Source organism: Strix uralensis, chromosome Z (genome assembly GCF_047716275.1).
Source record: "Strix uralensis isolate ZFMK-TIS-50842 chromosome Z, bStrUra1, whole genome shotgun sequence".
Classification (NCBI taxonomy): domain Eukaryota; kingdom Metazoa; phylum Chordata; class Aves; order Strigiformes; family Strigidae; genus Strix; species Strix uralensis.
Genome location: NC_134012.1, coordinates 94,305,593 through 94,325,491, shown reverse-complemented (window position 1 = coordinate 94,325,491; position 19,899 = coordinate 94,305,593).

Here is a 19,899-nt window from a genome sequence, read left to right as displayed (position 1 = left end):
TAAATCAAGCCTTAGTACTGGGTAGATGGTATTTTTCCTTCCTTCAGATGAGTGAAGGAATCTAGAGATGGCATCTCAGAGTTTCATGTAGGTCCAGACTTACCTTCAACCACCTAAATTTCCATGATCAATATGGTAATCTTAATTTCTTTTGTTAAGAAATACTTCCACAGGAAGGCGATCCATCCTATCCTAAGATAGGTATGTACCTAAAATAGAGCAAATCATGTTCTTGTCGTTTATTCTTACCATCTATAAAGGGATCTAAAAATAAATAAATAAATAAATAGATAGATAGATAGATAGATAGATAGATAGATAGATAGATAGATAGATATATAAATAAGCTAGATGCCTAAACCAGGTCAAGCAAACATTCTCCATAGAGATTAATAAAAAGTCCACTGAGATCATCAAACAAAAAACCATTAACAACAAGGACCTCTGAATTGGGAGAAAGTTAAGCCAATGCCAGTGCCTGAACAGAAGCCCGGGGTCAGATATTGGCTTCTGATGAGATCTGAGCTCCCCAGAAGTCAGGGACACTCTGCCATTTAGTTCAGTGAGGAAAGGTTTTCATGTAGACCCGTCATCTTGCAGACCTAATCTGTTAAAAACTACACAGATACGCACACCAAATCACCAAGGCTAAAGAAGGAGTTCTCCTTGGAGTCAGAATGTGGTGTCATCTGGGAGCAGGGAACAGGAATCAGCACAGGAATGAGGATGATGTGGGTCACAGAGGGTAGGCCATGAAGGCAGTGACCCAAGTTGTGTGGTGAGGCACTCTGACCTCCAATACCTAGTGATGTCTTTCTCCAGCCTCTCTCACATCCTGCCCCACATGCTACTTGGTGCCTGTGTCACACATGTCTGTGCTTGTAAAACACATCCCTTCAATGCCCCATTCCTCTCCAGAGCCACCAAGTATCCTTCCCACATCTCCAGCCCTGCCTGTCACCCAGCAAGATAGGGACAAAGCAGGTTCTTTGGGGGAAAATCCCCCAAGAGCACTTTCTCAGGCCCCTGAAAGGTGCTCAGTGTTTGTACCACCTTCTCCCTTCTTTCCAGTGTGCATGCTTATCACCAGGCAGATCATGACCCAGATATTCACAGGCAGAAAAGACAGGAGGACTGTCTGTACCCATAAGAACTGCCTGGTGAGCTTCCCTGTGGCTGCCTCCAGCTTTACCCTGGAATCCAGCCCAGTAGCCTGGGCTCTCCAACCCTAGCCTGGCAGTGTCAGGATGCAGGGGTACATTGGGTCCTGTTAGAAAACACATCCCAAGAGCTCCATGGCTGTCAATTCCTTCCCTGTACACTACCAGAACACCCCCTGAAAACTCTCTCCTGAGCTATTCTTTACGTCTTCTTGTCTATCCCAGCTCTGCCAGGCTGGTTAGCTCCACAGGAGCTGCAGATAAAAAACCTGCAAACAGTCAGTATAAACTGTTCCTGCAGATGCAGAAGTGGTCTCATAGGATAGTCTTCTATACGTAGCTAAGATAGTCAGGAGAAATGTACATAGTGTCAGGAATGATGGATCTTGAATGGGCTAGAGTGGTCACATAGTGACATTGTGGGTGTCTTCTCCCAAGTAACAAGTAATACAAGAGGAAATGGCCGCAAGTTATACCAGGGGAGGTTTAGATCGGATATTAGGAAAAATATATTCACTGAAAGGGTTGTCAAACATTGGAACAGGCTGCCCCAGGAAGTGGTTGAGTCACCATCCCTGGAGGTATTTAAAAGACGTGTAAATGTGGCACTTAGGGACATGGTTTAGTGGTGGAGTTGGCAGTGTTAAGTTAATGGTTGGACTCCATGATCTTAAAGGTCTTTTCCAAACTAAACGATTCTATTATTCTACAGCAGCACAGGTCAGCTGGATATGGGAATACATCTTAACAGTCTTAAATATTAGTAACAAAATGGTGAACATCATATTGCTTTAACAGCTTATTTAAAAGATAGTTGTTGGTTTTTGTCTTTTTTTTTTTTTTTTTTTTCCTGGTCAGTCTGTAATTTCTGAAGGCATGCCTCACCTGCTAAAAATTGTTTTTAAAGTCCTAGCCATTTCAGAACCTGTTTTGCCTTTTAGAGCAATGGGTTAGGTGCATAGTGGCTATTGCATAATCTCTATTGTTTTTAGGATGAACTTAACAACACTGTGTGTTTGCAAAACTGTTATATATCCACCAAGTTTGACTGCCATTGTGCATACACCCCTGAATGAGGAAATACACATAGAATCAACCTTGGCCACGCCCTAGGACAGGCTTGTAGTTCTTAGGCACGTTTCAGCATGTCCCCCTTGCTGAATGACACCCACCCACACCTCTGCAAACTCCCCACCCCAAACATGTCAGGGTTTCTTTAGGAAACTTGCAAAACGGTGGGTCCCAAACATGCCTTTTGATTAATACCTTTCTATTTACATTTAAACTTTAATTATTCATTTCACTAGCTTTTAGTAAATAATTTTTTATACATTATATTGCTACACTTTTACATATATATATTTAATTTACATATCTTTATGTATATATTCACACATGTAGGTTATATACAAGTATAAATATATATAAAGTGTATCTATGTATAAATAAATTACATATATTTAAGCCTGTTTGCACACACACACATACATAGATGTGTAAAATGTATATATTTTTATATATAAGAACTTCGTGGTCCAAAAGAAAAAGGCAGCCAACAAAATGGTGCTCTGAGATCACATGAGTATTGCATTTTCAAGAAATGGCAACCATCAAAACATGGCACAGTATAAAAACACATGGGGCTATGATGTCCAAAGATGGCAGCCTCTGTGTATGTGGTGGGCAAGAGCTTCCTGTTCTGATGCACTTCCAGGGAAAGTGGAAAGGCATGCCCACTTCTGCCAGCCAATCACAAGGTAGTATGAAAACATGTGGGTCATGTTGTTGTCAAAAATGGTCTCCCTGCCATAAAATCATGGCTGAAACAAAATGGTGGAAAGAGGTGGCATACACAGACCATGTGACTTGAGGACACTTCTGAGGCAAGTGGGGTAAGTGGCTGCTGGAAGGGGTGGCACTTCTGATCAAAGTTGGGGACCAGGTACATGGAGGTGATGGAGTCTCCATCCCTGGAGGGGTTTAAGAGTAGGGTCGACATAGCGCTGAGGGATATGGTGTAGTTGGGAACTACATATGCTCTGTGTTGGGTTGATGGTTGGACTGGATGATCTTCAAGGTCTTTTCCAACCTAGACAATTCTGTGGTTCTATGATTCTATGTTTCTACCTATGCCAGATTAATATTGTTCTCATAGTGCTTATGAGAGCTACCATCACAACCAGGAGAAGTCTGATACATTTAGGGACTGACCACAAAGTCTAGGAAGAGGAAAAGTGGAGATTACAGGGAAATGAGGCTTGTTGTTTTGTAGAGAGAGCTGCCAGTAGAGACAAAACACTAAAATGAACTAGAAAAGAGGAAGAAATAGCATTCCTTAGGGGGACTAAGTCTGTTGAATAGGATTTTCCGAGAATCAGTAACAGGTTAAGGGAAAGACTGGGATTTCTGGGTAACAGGAGGGAAAACTGTTGAGAAGAGATAAAGCCATACTTCTTCATGAGTTGGTAGGAGAATACCATTCTGATGGTTTTGGTTCTGGATGATTGTGACTTCTTCATGGGCTCAGGGGAGGGTGAAGAAAAAAAAATGTGATGCACTGAAAGTCTAATGGAGCAATAATAAAAGCAGGAAGAAACATGCTGTCTTCATTAATCCTTTATTAAGATTCACCTAGTACACCTGACAAGATTAAGTAGCTGCCAATAAGATGTGAATTAGCATCCACATCTCTGAAAACCATAGCATCTCCTTCAAGTGCTCTCTGTTCAAAATGAAGGAAGAAGTGTGCATATCATTTTCAGAAAGCTGTAAACCTGTTAAAGCAGCTGCACAAGACAGACCCGGTACTTGGAGGTAATTCCTGGTTTGGATCACTGTGGATCCTTAGTCACTAGCTCCTATTGATTTAGCCTTAAAATCATGTTGTGAAATGGGAAGATACCATCATTAACAAGCTGAAGCTTAGAGAGAGACCATGTAAGTCTACATGGATATATAGAATTGAATCTACAGTTACCTCCAAAAAATTGAAGCCACATGAACTACTCTTCCCAGTTCTGCAGTCAGGGCTTACCCTTTCCCAACCAATTTGCAATCAAACCAATCTTACCCACATTGTGATTCTTATTTGTGAAGTGGAACATTTCTGGAAATTACTCAATAGAGTTTTTTAAAAAATATTTTTATTAACCTTTTTTTTTAGATAGACAAATTGGAAAGCAGAGAAGGGATATAGGAGGAAAGGAGATTATGAGTAGAAAAATGTGTTATTGATGATGAAGGGCTCTCTGCTTTTAAAGACTGTTGTGAATGTGAAGGCCACAAGCACAGTTCAGACAGGGAAAAATAAGGGAATAGGACCAGCATAGTCAGAAGTAAAGCAGAGTTTCCAAGATTGTCATGGATGGCTCCTGAAAATAAAGTTGAACAACTAGTTGAGATGCTCAGAAGGAATGATATTAGAACCACATTAAGGTTAGCTTTAGTTCCTGGGGTAAAATTAAGCAAAGGACTTTATCATGTCCGTATAACAAGTTCTTGAAATAAACTCCTTGCTCAGATCCTGATCTAGCAGAAAATAACATAGAACAGAATTACACTGACCTCAGTCAGCTGCATTGCTGCCCCAAGATCAGAAAATCAAAGTTACATTTACTGGATGGAAAATTCTATCTTGAGAAGCTGTGATCTTGTAAAAGACTTGAAGGGGAAAATGAGAATCAGTCATAGCTTATCAGCAGAATATGGGATCCAACGAGATGTTATGTTGCAGAGGACTAATAAGATCCTTAAACACATAAATGAAAATATATCAAATAGAAGAAAGGAATCTTATATTAGTTTGTACTTGGCATTGATATGACCATTACAAGAAAACCGTCCAGTCTTGGTATCCGCAGCTGAGAAAAGATATTGAAAAAGATTGGAAAGGCTTCAGAAAAGTTCCATAGGAATTATTACAGGTTTGAAAACACTGTGCAATGAAGTACTCCATGCTCTATTTAATTTTTCAAAAGGAAGATAAAGGCGTAACTAGATATGGTCTATAAATACCAACTAAAGGAATGAAAATGTGATAATAGAAGTTTCTTTAGTCTTAGAGGGGAAAAACTTGAAAAGATCCAGTGGTCAGGAATTGACATTTGGCAAACTGGTTCTGCAAATACCCATTTTTAGCAAAAATGACAGAAGAGAGTAGAATGACTGGTCAAGAACTATAGTCAGTTTTTTATTATTTGGCACTTTCAAATAAGAAGATAAAGGTTTTGTTTGTTTATAGAATGTACTGCAAAAGCATAGATCTTAGAATTAAAAATGGAATTTCTCCATGGAATTCATGTCTTTATCTGAAGTGCAGTTAAAAGTTCAAAAATAGTTAACTTACTTTAATATAAACTGGAAACTGGGCATTTTGTCTATGATGGTTATGTAAAAAGAGTGTTCTGCATATTCAGCAGAGAAAGACTAACACCTTCACATTCCAGTTTCCTTAGACGTGGATCTTAGTTGGGGATGAGTCATCCTCTGAATGTACCTATTTCCTTGGACTGTATAGGCAGGTTAAGGGTAAGAGTTGTCTGAACAAACACAGGTATCTCCAGATAGTTTTACCCTTAGTCCATCTTGTAGTCAAAACCAGAAATTGGTATTTCTAGGACATAACTCAGCTCATCCTAAGGTGAACTTCTAAGTAGAGCCAAGGAATCATTCCCTAAAAATGTCTGTTTATTGTACTGAATTGAAAGTGTTACTATCCCAGTTGCAGACGTCGTAGTCTTTTGAAGCTGTATGAGATGAATCCCAACCTAAATTAATACAATGTTTTCTCATGGCCTTTAGGCTAACAGGAAATTCTATGAATAATTAAGCATTCAGATATCACAATGATAGTCAATTTTACAATATCCATGAAGATTCCTGGCTGGAACTGAAAGAAAAAGAGTTGGTCTCACTGCCTCATTTAAATTTTGCTGAGTAACTGACATTCTTCTTCAGCAGTTCTATTTTGTCATTGAGTGGAGCTTTATTTTAAAGGACCAGGTCATGACTTTGGGTTATATTACTTTATAGTAGGCAATCTCAGTTTTACCCAGAATGCTTTATGTGTCTGAGGTCAGACTCATAGACACCTCATTAGCATCTTCTTAATTTAAAAATGCAAAAATCCCATAGGTAAGGTGAGACTCAGTATGGATGAAAGGTGGCAAATCAGGAAACTTAATAAAGATTTAGCAATCTTGTTGCTGTCTCATACCTTCCATTTTGTTACCCTAACTTCTGCCTTTCGTACCACAAATTATATACCTATTTTGACTAAATGGAACTGCATGATGTGTTGTGAGGTTTATAAAAATCTAGTCAACATTAGAGGAAGTGTCTGAATGATAGACAGAGGGACAAAGTATAATCTCCGTGATTCCCTGATGAAACATATACTGAGGCTTAACCTAATCCCTGAAGGAATGACAGCAAAAAATAAGGTGAAAGACCAATTAGCCTTCTCTCATACTAATCCTGGTTAGAGCAGCTTATTCTTTTTTGTACTTGTAGAGACATTCCTAGCGCTGTGGAAAATCAAAATTGCACTGGCCAAACCTTTCCTTCAGAATAATTTCACTGCGATAGCATATCAGTCCTAGCTACCTACAGGTTTGTCACATGCCAGAGTTGAAAGATTTCTGATCCCACTGTAAGATTTGGTAGTGGTAAGTCAAGACAATAAGCCAGGCATGAAAATTAACCCTGGATAGAATGATTTTAAGTCAATTCTATTCAAATTAAATGGAAGTATGAAAGTAGGTCTGTAACTAAGGTTTTCAGTGATAAAGAACAAATGGAAATTAGGCAGAGAAATCATCTGGGTGGAACAGATCAGAACATGAATATAAAGGAAGCTTGTATATTTTCCTTTTTCAGCATCAGAAAACTACGGAAAATTTCTTTCTCAAGCAAAAGTTAAACTTGACTAAAATGCTTCTGTACTATACTGAATGAAAATGATAACAGAAAATTCATAGGGAAATAAGAACCACTAGTAAGCAATAGAAGCCAAAAAATGTATAGGTATAGCTAAATTGTGTTAGACAAAATTATTGGCTAATAAAAGAAACATTCCTGAAGTTGTTCAAGAGTCATTAGCAAGAGAACAATATATATGAAGTGAAAAAGATCAAGACTGAGGCAAAAAAATTATCAGGCTTCAATAGTAAATATATACTTTAGTTGTCAAGGGAAATTAAAATATTCAGGCAGCACTGAGGAAAAGAAGTAGAATAAATATAAAACCAGAATTGTTCAAATATATTTCAGCCATACATTTTACCAATTCAGCCTATATCTGTGGAGAGAATAATATTTCCTGATTGCAAAAATAATGAAATGGCAGAGGATAAAAACCAACCAAACACAAAAACCACTTCAATAAATTCCAGCTGACATCAGTACAAAAATTTTGGGAAAAGAGGTCAATCAACTATATATATCTGAATCTTCAAAAACTTGTGATGGATTTAAGTTTGATTTATGGTTGACATGAAGTCTAACAGAAGTAATTTTAATATCAACGGTTTGCTTATTTGTCAGTGAAAAACCATGAAAGATCTTGTAATATTTACATCATCGCTTGAAATCTTTTTTTAACTGTGTATTTGCCACATACCTCCTTGTAATGAAACTATATTAAAAAAATCTGTTTTAAACAGAAAAGTTCATTAACAATGGATCCTAGGAAGCTTGTCATTCAGAGTTTCATCTTCTACACAGTTTAATGAGAAGCAATAATCTACATAGGATTCTTTTTATGTGTTGAATACTGACAAAATAACAAAGTTGTAACTGCCTTGGTCAAACAATGCAATATATTTCAGTTAATAAATGCATCTAAATGAATTATGTTGTCATAACTCTATAATCCATTATTCCTCCAGGCCAAAATAAACAAACATATCATAGTATGCCCTTTTTTGTGAGAAGAACCAGTGCATCATTGCATTCATGTGATCACAAGAATGTCTTCAAGCTGGGGACAGAACAGAAAAGACTGAGATTATGCAGCATACCAACAACAATGCCTGTAGGAATTAAAATAATGTTACAGAATTTGATTGTTTAGGGTTTGGATTAAAAAATACCTCAATGAATAACTAACATTTTTAGCATAAAATATTCATTCATGAAAAATTTTACATAATCAAGATATTTGGAAGGAAATTTTTCATCTGGAGAAGTTATTTATTATGTCTTCAAATGAGAAATCAATATGATTTTGGGAATGAAAAGGAAACTCATTCCACCTTAAAGCAGATACCTATGACTAATAGAATGAGTCACGTCTCAAAGTATCTATCTCAGTGATTAACTCTACTCAAAGTCTAGAAGACTGGTATGATTTTAAACCTTCAGATGGGTAAAGACAGTTGAGATGAATACCCTTCCCGTCTTCTGATTTTGAGAAATAAATCTATAAATTTCTAAAATTTAAATGGAAATAATTATGGAAACTGTTGAAATCACAAGAAAACTAAACAAGCTCTTTTAAAAAGCATTTTGTTGTATGTCATTGCTACTTGAAAGGTGTTATTCAGCCCTTGAAAAAGTTCTACATTTATTTGTGATACCAAAGTAGAGTGAGAAGACTATCTTTTTGGTGCCCTGTGCTTACAACTGTGGAAAATACAAAGATCTTAGAGATTTATATATTAAAAAGCATATGCTGAAAAATCCTTCCAGATTTGCTTCTTTAAGTTTCAACAACATACTTAAGCACATATTTAAATTTTAAGATACTGTTTACTATCCTGCCTGACTGGTATCTTAGGTGTCAGTCTCAGAAGGTAAAATTACATGAAGCAAATTGAGCAGGTGTAGACTTGTTCAGTACTTCCCAAAATCCACATCTGAAGACAGCCTCACTGTAAGGCTCACTGCTATCATTCAATATGACAACAAAAACCAGATATCTGTATGAGTTTTAACTACACGTTGCTATTTGTATCTGTTTTCCCACAGTAATTTCCATGAGATCAGAGCCAGGGAATTGAGATGGCAGTGAGAACATCAACACAGATAGGATACCCACTCACTGTGAGTCAGGGTATTTGTGGATACCGCAAAATAACGTGGATAAAATGGTGATCTAAATGCTGGTAGTTGTGTACAGGATTGTTGGCACTGGTAGGAGTGGACTGGTGTGGAAGCACAGAGCAGACCTGTGTGGTATCAGCTGGGAGGAGGGACCTCTGGTAGTCCCTTACTTCAACGTCCTGCTCAAAGCTGAACCAACTTAGATCAAGCTGCTCAGCATCTTGTCTGGTAAAGTCGTGAATATTTACAAGGGTGGAGATTCCAAAATCTGTTTTAGCTTCCAGTGACAAACAATTAGGGGGAGAGAGGGGCGGGGGGGGTGGGGTGGGGTGGTGGAAATAGAAGAAAATTAAGAGAAAAAAAAATGCATAGTGAAGAGGAAGTCCATTAGAACCAAATCAGAAAGTGCGTGAAGGAAAAAGGCATAAGCAACATTAGTTATGTCGCTCTTACTGGCTCTAGGGTGGCTGAATGGTTATGGTAGATTTTCATCTCACTACAATCCTTGGTTTAATATGTCATTTTGTTTGAATTGAAGTATGCAAGACCTACTTCAAACATCTAGAGATTCACTCCCCACACTACACCTATCAGTTTTTTCTCACTATATACGTGCCCTGTAGTCAAAATGGGTCACTGTTCTGATACCAGCACTTTTAATGTTGCACTAAGCCTGTGAGGAATGGAGTTTAACTTTCTTCACAGGAGTCGAGATGATGCTGTGTTGTGAATTTGTGACTGAACAGTGTTGATAACCCACTAATGATTTGTGTATTTATGAACAGTGCTTGCATAGCATCAAGGTTTTCTGTTTCTCACTCTGCCCCTCTACAGCAAGTAGGCTAGGGGTGGGCAAGAAGTTGGGAGGACAAAGAGGCAAGTCAGTTGACCTGAAGTGACCAAAGGGATATTCCATACCATGCAATGTCATGCTCCACAATTAAAAATTGAAGTGGGGAGGGAAATGTCTTCCAAGGTTGTTGATGCTCAGAGACAGGCAGAGAATCAGTCTGGTTGTGGGAGGTGTTGGTTGATTGTCTTTGCATCACTTATAGTTGGGTTTTATTCCACCCTTTTCTTCATTTATTAAAGTGTCTTTATCTCGATCCATGAGTTTTCTCACTCTTGTTCTTCCTGCTTTCACCCCTGTTCCACTACAGGGGTAGGATTGAGTGAGCAGCTGTGTGGGTGCTTAGTTGTCTGGGTTCAATCTACCTCAAATGGCCAGAAAATAGGACAGAACAACAGCATGGAAAATTGTCTTTATTTCTTTTTTTTTTTTCTTCCCGTTCTATATAAATATTTATGAACAGTAGTAGCCCTACTTCTCCAGCTGAGTTTTACCACTCCCTCCATATAATATTCTTTTCCTTCACTGACAGTCAGAGACCTTAATTATGTTTAAGATCTCAAACACAGACATACTTTATTCTACTCGTATGTGTACTATTTGAGTTTGTACATTTACTTCTTTGTGTCTAAGTCTTGCACAGCAATTTCTTTATAGGAGAAAAAGTGAAGGGATGGTGTTATATATGAAACAGACAGGTAGTGTTTCACTCAAGGGAGCACCTCCTCTAACGATTATAATTTATAAAACAAAATATCCTGAGTATGACACTAGTCAATTTAGTCTGATATAAAACAAGGCCTATGTTTTCTTTCATTTATATTTTTATGATATGTAATGTCTTTATAATTTCCACCACTCACATCAAAGCTGCCAACTGCTGAGTGTCTAAATAAGTAGCATGTGAAGAAAATGAATGAATTGCTAAATGTCCCATTACGTCCATGGAGAATACCCTTGCATTTGGAGTCAGGAATCTTAAAATTGAGACGACAAATGAATGGTTTTCACTCCAGTGGAGTGAGGGTTTTGGCAGTGGCAATTCTATTATGCTCTGTGTCTGAATGGAAAGAGAAAAACAGAGATGGGGAGAAGAATGAATAAAATACCCAACCCATACAAACCTATTGCAATACCTCAACTCCAGGACTGAACGACAATCACCTCGAGAGGAAGAGAGAAAAATAAATCTGGGTAGAACTTGATGCATCTAGAGGTGTGTTACCTCAAAGGGCTGAAATTATTTTAGATATACTGGGGTGCAGATAGGAGTGGGGAGATGAAAAGATGAGAATTTTTACCTAATCTGTTGTCTAAACCAGGAATGTTTATCTGTTAATGCTTAAACATGGCTGGATTCCTAGGCACTTTATCTATGGCTGTTAAATGAAATAATGCCCAGAAGGACTCTTAAGCATGCCTGACCATAATAGTGAGATATTAGGACTGTTTCTGGTCCAGTTTTGGTTCATAACAGCTAGCACACTGCCACCATCTGGGACCATTGTAGGAGTTAGAACCACCCTTTCCCAATAACTACTCCAGGTGCACTCACCCTTTTTGGAAGCTCGGAGAATTCACCAGCATGGACCCAAATATATTTTGCTGCTTGACCCCAATGACCAGAAATGTTCCTGGTCCCATTTAACTTCTCAGTATAGATATATCCTTAATGATTGTAATAAATTAGACACTAAGAATAAAGTAAAATTGACTAGACGTAATTACCTAGTGTCATTTGAGATGCCCTTGGGTTTCCATTTTTGTTGTCGTTTCAAAAGAATGGAAGGATTTTACTTACCTATAGATTGTGTCACATCTGCCAACCCCCTACAAATGTTTTAGATAACACTGCAGTATCTCGTGACATTACACACTTAAATGTCCAGCCAACTAGATTGAGTAGTAACGGTGGGTTTCAGCTCCAGATTCAGAAACCTTCATATGGTAATGACGATATGTTGGTTCTCATTGCATTCAATGGAAATTCAGTCAATGCGCTGAAATATCTAGAAAGGAACTTGACTGGGAAAAAAAAAAAAAAAAAAAAGTGTCTATTTTAGAGTAAGGTGTCTCTATGGACCATAATTCCCATATCTCAGATAGTCAGCTCACATATGACACCTGCAAAGCAGACACCTACCTTTAAGGATGGAATTCTACGTGGCTAATACAATACCATCTTGACTCTCCCTGTAATGCTGTCACTACCAATCAAGGGCCAAACAAGTAGAGGAAGAAATAGGTTGTATAGCTGGAAAACAACACCAGAATTCCACAAAGAGAACAACATGACTTACCTAAAATCTCAAAACTCTCCTGTCTTATGCTCTAGTTCAGGGGAATTTCCTCCCTAAGAGAAGAGTCAGCATTAAGCTGTCAAACTGTCTCTGAAATTATTTAGTCCTGTTGCACAATAACACTGTAGGATGAATGATACCAAAAAAGGCAAGAGGAAAGAACTGGTTTTTCTCCAGGATATAGGTAAGTGAGCACCTTACCAAGAAATCTGGTGAAAATCCCTGACCGTATTATAGTAAGTAACTATCCAGTGGGTGAAAAAAATCAAGTCTTAAATTACAATTCATGAAGTAAAACCAGGATGTCATGTTGTGTTACGATACGCTGGGTTATTATGTCTTATACAGTGTATCTTAATGTGAATTGACACAAAAAAACCACTCATTGATTTATGTCACTAATTTTAGGACATGATGGTTTTTGGTTTTGCTGCTGCTATTGTTTTTACCATTATTGTTACTGCTATTGTTATATATCCTTGATCTATTACTGCTTTTTTTCACACCAAGATTTGACAGGTGGATAATGAATATCGTCTATTGTGCCATTAGTATGATTAGAAGTGGATAGCGGTTGTTCTGCTATTGACTCATTTCTGCTATTGACAAGCTAATTCTGAATTTTTTTTAGCTTATCAAGATGTATTGTCAGCTGAAGTGTATGCGTCTTGTGGTTATCAAGCCAATCTTTTACTAAAGCTGTAGGATCCAGCCCACTAGTTCATCAGTCAATACATACGGTACTTTTTATTCTATGCAACTATTTACCTCTATTATGGTAACATTCTAAGTCATCAGCTGTGATCAAGGATGAGTGAGTCCCACCCAAAGAAAACATCTTGGAATAATCATGTGATCTGCAACTAACCAGTAGTTTGTGTAGTCAAAATGAAGTGCCTCACCATATCACCATTTTCAGCTGTCTGTTGATTGCCTAATCAGGCTAATTTTCTGGATTCTCTCTACGGTGGGTCCAGAGAGCATTTCTTCCCACTTGCAACAGACATTTGTCTTTTGCTGGTGTGACCTAACTTCTGTAACTGTCTGTGTCTCTCCACTGAATGCAGAAAGAGCCTGTATAAACTTTTAATTGATTGAGTTCATAGGATCATAGGACAATTCAGGTTGGAAGCGATCTCAGGTGGTCATCTTGTCCAAATTCTTGTTCAAAGTAGAATCAGACCAGGGGTCCTAAGGGCTTCCATGAATATCTTTTGAGGATGAGCACTGCACAACTTCTCTGCCCAACCTGTTTGGATGCTTGGAACAGGCAGAGTTAGCTGAGATAAATCCTATACCAAGGATCCCGATCCCATACTAAAGATGCATAAATGAGTAGTAGTCAATTTAAGATTTAAAGTCCAACCTCAAGACTGCTGGCAATGTCATACAGTATGATAGATATGTAGGAGGTATCCCTTTACATCTATATCTAAATGTGTTATTGACCATTTCTAAAATTAAGAATTTTAGTGGGCCACTCAAGGTTCTTTGTTTTTTTTAGTATCAGCTATGATAATATAGGATATACTACAGCTGAAATTCCAGCCTCCATGTAAAGCACATTTAGGGCAAAAAAGTCTTATTAAAGTGCATAGTAAAATATATAGTGAGCCTAGAGTTTTCAGTTTACAGGGCAAATTATTGTCCCTGTAAATGAAAAAGTAACCTCCAGTGGGCAATAATGCCTGAAGCTGAATTATATCCACTTTTTCATCCCATAAGTCAATAGCTTTCCACTATAAACATCAGCTCTAGTCAATATGATATGCTGCATACTGATATATTGACTAATGGTACTATTAAAAGCTCACAAAATGTCAGCAGCTTGGAATTTCTCATGCATATACTTCTGCATTTCAGTAAATAAGGGTGCTCTGTGTAACTTATAAATCCATGCCCAGTTGGGAACAGTCTTTGTAATGCTCCCCTTTTTGTTATCCTAAAGGATGCAAAAGTTCCCCAATGCCTCCACTCCCCCAAATGTTTTTTGATTCTTTTTGTAAAATAGACTTTCTCATTCTGTAAAAGAAGTCATCCAGAAAATTCCCTCTTGCAAGGTAACCATAAGAGGTAACATATAATTATTCTTTCTCTTCTTCATATAAAATATGCCATAGAGTGAGGTTTTTCTTTTTCTTTTACAGTGAAGATGTTGACTCATCTCCTTTGCTGACAGACTGTCTCTGAAGAATGACTTTAGATGGCAGGTAAATTAAAAGTAACCTCCTAAGTTTTCAAGATGTGTTTGTTTAAGCAATAATGATCAAGGCCAAAGGTAACTTCTGGGGATTAGTGAAGAGCTGGGAGGAGCTGATGGCCTTGTGAACACCTAGAGAGCATTATCACCAACCAGTCATTAGCTCCAAATATATGTCTTATGTCAAGGTGATCTCTTTTGTCTAAGGCAGAACAGAAACAAAACAGCCGTTCTTTATGGTCCAATAATTCACATTTAGTTTGATCTGAACATTTCTAGAAAAGCAATGTGTCCTGGGCATTTTTGTTTGGCTGGTTGATAGGGGTTTTTTAAAGGTTTACCAAACTAAGAAAAGGTATGGGTGCATAGAAAACAATTGAACTGACAAGAGAATTCAGATAATATGTGAATCAGGTGTTTCCAGCTCTTAGTACACTTTTGTCGTGGGAGTGTCTTATTTGCACCTACAATTATATTAACAGCATGTGCAAATTAGGAATGTACATGCATTTGTGAACCTGGTCTGAAGTGCCTGACAGTTTGTCAATCATTACTGCAACAACTTGCAGTCTTGTTAGTCAGACAGATCATTTGAATTTTCTTCAGCTATACAGATGTCACTTTCCATCCCACTAGTGGCGGCTCACCATGCGTGTCATATGACATCATTTGTTGACAGTCTGAAAAGTCCTCCAGGATTAAGAACAGCAATGAAAGGAAGAGTGATATTGGTTTTCTTATTAACCAAATATGCTTTTCAGGAGAAGTAACTAAAAGGTGTAAACCAATAATGGCATTCTCATGAAAAAATGAGATCATTTCTCTTTTTTTCAGAATGTATTTCTTTTCTCTGATTATTTCTATTGCAGGTTGGAAAATATTTCTCTGTGTGTTTTTAACTCTGTCACTTCTCCTGCAAGCAGGTCATTTTTCCCTTTCATGGAAAACATATTTTTTAATAGTGTTTATTTATTAGTGTACAAGAATTTCATGCAAGCCTAGGATCTAAGAGCATGTACCATTTCAGAAACCTACATACAGCATGTCTATTCTGACAAACCTGTGTTAGAAGATCTTTATCCTGTGCTTCTTGTGCATTGACAAATTAACTTTAACAGACACCCAAGAGGGAATAGCAGTTCACCACAGAAGTTTTAAATTGGATGATCAGTGTTTTGGAATGTTTAACAGAAATAGCAGCAGTCAGGAAAAAAAAGGCTTTATCCCTACGACACATTCAGCATTTCTGACACCCCATTTGCTGAGCATGGTTCGGCATGGGAATGCATAACCATGGAGGGTTTTGGGAAATACCATCCATTTTCAGTACTCAGCTGGCAGAGAATAATGAAAAGGTGAAGAATATGCACTATAAATCTTACTAGGTGATCTGCAGACTTTTTCTAAATCCAAATTATTTGAAGTTTTCCTTTTTGTTTTGATTTGAAATGTACCTTTTTTCATTTCTGAAGAGTTAAAATGTTTATGAAAAGAAAATCATCTCCATTTCTTTTAAAAATTAGCTTAATTGTAAATCCAGTTTTCTATCAAAGGAGATTAGATAGAAATTTTTCAATCTAACCTATAAATAGTCGTGATTTATCCTGATGCATTTAACCTCACTTTATTAGTTGAGAAAATAAGTATAATGATAATTATTGCTATTCTCATAGGAGCTGTGAGCATGAATGGACATTCTTTAAATACACTAAGATGTGAAATGACAGATAATGGATATGTCCAAAGTATCCTTGCTTTGGGTTATACCTGCCAAAGGCAAATGCAGCTGTGGGAATTATTATACACAATATCTCATTTTGGTATCAAACTTTTCTTATCAGCATAGTTTATAAAATAATTATCATAGACTTTAATTTTATTACCCAAGAAATATATTAAAAATGTAGATCTTTTATAATTTCTTCAATTAACAGTAGACACTTCTTGATTACTTTCTAATTAAATCATTTCACTCCAAGACTTGGTAATTACAACAAGAAGTTATTAAAATTAGAAAACATTTGCTAACTCAGTACTTTTGATTATTAAGCCTTTATCACTTAATATCACCAAACAGTCTATGAAGATATATGAGGTTGGAAACTGATTTTAATGTATTCAGCTATGATAATTAACCACAGGTGTTCCAAACAATGCAATGACTCTTTCCTGTCATATAGTTTCCTATGAAATCAATTGTCCCTGTCGTTGAACGGATTTTTCGTCTTATTAAGCTATCTTTCTATCGACAATATATTATTGTTCCTACTACAGGAAGAATACTCTTGATAATACTCTATTCATTTGGAAGAAATAGCAATGAATAGTATAATCTTTATTAATGGGCCTCTATATAGGAGAAGATACTTTATATGTATTTACATATAGTATCTAAGTATGGTGTATTCCTGCATGTACATGCAAAGAAGTAGAGTCAACAAACAATGTGCTTAGTAACAATGAGAGAGAATTTTGGTCAAGGACAGTATCACAGAGAATTCTGTATTGAAGTACTATCTAGTATTCATTGTGCTCAGAGAGGAGAAGGGTCAGTGTTTTCCAAAACCTTACAGCAGAAAGAAGGGGAAAGAATAATCTGCTGGCATGCAATTTAAAAATCTCTTGACTTGGGCTGAAGAGCTGAGGTGACCTAGGCCTGTTTCAAATGGGAGTCTCCACTGACAAATCGGGTGAAATCTTGACTCTACAACAATTGATAAAATCTCCTACTGGAAACAGAGGAGCCAGGTTAACATCTTGGGTTTTTAAGGCTACTGTCATTTTTCTAGATAAATTCTACTTAATCAAACTGGGTTTCCATTGAGACGACTTCTTTTGACCATCACTCAACCTGTTTTCAATTGGATACATACATTCTCAAGCTGGTTTTCCAATGGGAACTTTATAGGAAGGAGTCAGCCACACATGAAGATTTAGACTTGGAATAATCCTGTTAATTTGTGAAGCATCTGTGGGCTTTTAAGTTGTAATATAGTTGCCTTCAGCTCCCTGTCTAGTCAATGAAGAGAGATAAGTCCCTTCACAAGCTAACTGAGATCAGAGGAAGGCTGAGTTAACCTCTGGAAAAATTAAGCTCCTGCTTTTAACATCATGGAGTTTTTGTATCATTATAACCAGTCAGGTGTTTAGGGAACAATGAATCTAGGCCTTTGTGAATGTGCGCCTCAGTGTGTGGTTAGACAGCCCGGACAGGTCTTTCATTTTTACAGCTTTTTTTTTTTTTTATTATTTTTTTTTTTTATTTTTCCACCCATGGACAATGAAAACTGTAATCTGCTCATGTTCCAGACAAAGAATTCTGCAGGATCTCAGGTAGCTCATCTTTCCCTTTCTATCATCCATCATCTGATAAAGAAAACAGTCCCAGCAAATCTGGAAACAGCCATTAAAAAAAAAAAAGAAAGAGGTAAATTCATAGATACTTTGCTACAATTTTGATGCAAACCTCTGAGTGAATACAATCTGAATCAACTCATCTTTTTAATACTATCTGAGAATCTTCGTCATTGATTTAACTTCCTAACATTCAGAAAGTGTCGACAAGTATTATCTGCCTTTTCTTATGGACCTTAACAAAGTGTTATAAGGTTTAATTAATGTGGATCATTTTAAGAACCTTAGATGAAAAGTGATATGCAAGTGCAAAAGCACTGCCATTAATGTTTATGTTCAGTACACTGCAAGTTTACCAAAGGCTTTATTTATTTATTTGTTTGTTTTTGTAGGAAATTAGTCACAGCAAAGAAAGTAAATAAATGTTAGCATTATGGTTCATTTCTATATGTCAGAGATTTCACATTGCTTCACCTGGTAACCAGAATACCTAAACGACCTGACCATTACACACTGTCCTTATGATGTCTCTTTTCCAACAACCATCTTCACAGTTCAAACTCTTTCTGGATTCTTCTAGCCCTGCAACATGAGTCTGCAAATATGGTTGTTTCCTTTGTTTATTGTCCAGTATTCATTCCAGATAATTTATAAGCTGTTCTGCAGCAGAGCTTCGATAACTTCAGCAGAACTATGTGATACTGTGGCTGAGGAAGTAACCGGGTGTTTCTGACAGCTACTCAAGAGAACCCACAGAAAATCAAGAGCTGATTTTTGCTTATTTGTACATCAGCAGCAGCAATCTTGTCCTAAGCAATAAAACAATAAAAATCTTTGAAAGTATGAAAAATGTAAGACAAAACATTATATACGATCTTTCTTTAAAAAGAAATCCAGTACTGCATTTATTTTTTATCTTTTTTTTTCTCCCCAGAATATCCAGTTCGTTACACGATTTGTGTTTTCTTCATTATGAATAAATGTAGAGTTTACCCTGGTCTCCATGTTTTAGGGGTTACCCATAACAGTAATATTACCAAACAAAAATGACAATAAATAACTTCCATATTTGCATCTCTCTGACCACAAGACATATAACAAAATCCTTATTTTTTGATCCAAAATATTGCTGAATTCATAGGATGAAGGCATTTAGTATTTCTGAAAGAAGCTATGGACTCCTGCTTGAAGGTGAACCCTCACTTGCCTATACTTGTGCATCCAGGACTTCCCCTTCCTTTTCTCTTAGCTGAAATTTGTTGCAGGAAAAATAGTTGGACAATCACACTCACCACACTCACTTTTAGTATGACTGTTGGGTCCCATGGACCAGATCTCTAGAGCTGCTTCAAGAGAATGGCTTCTGGATCAGCCAGTAGAGCACTAAATCTAGCCTCCTACCTGCCATCTCTCTGCTTTGACTATATCTCGCTACTAATAGGCAACCTCTTTGGGAATGTCTTGAGTGGGCCATGACTATAGTCTTACTGAGAGGCACCTTTGTCTTGCAGACAGATGCCTCCATTGATTTCAATGTAACCAGACATTTTAGAAGGTCTTGCTGGACATGCGTGTTCATAATACCTGTTTGAATTAGGACTTTGTAGTTTCAACAGAAGGCTGAGATTTCAGCCCAGGAAAAAGTAGTAGACACTGATGAGATGCTTTTTATATGCCACTGAACTTGTAGCAGCACTTAGCACTGAATTAAGAAGTTCTAGGGGGAAAAAAAGCAAACTGAAACCAGATCTACAACAGGAGAAAATTTGGATGCTTACGTGTGTGTCATCTATTCTCAACAACTATCCATATACACAGAAGTACACCGAGTTATCCTTGTTTCTAAGATAAAAATGCCCTTAAAAATCTAAAATGGAGACTAAATTCCTTATTTTTTCCCTCCCATAACAGTCCTTTGCTTAAAAGTGTCAAAACCCTGCTGAGTAGCACTTAATGCCTTTCACCTGTCTATAAAATACTCTGCCCTGCTCA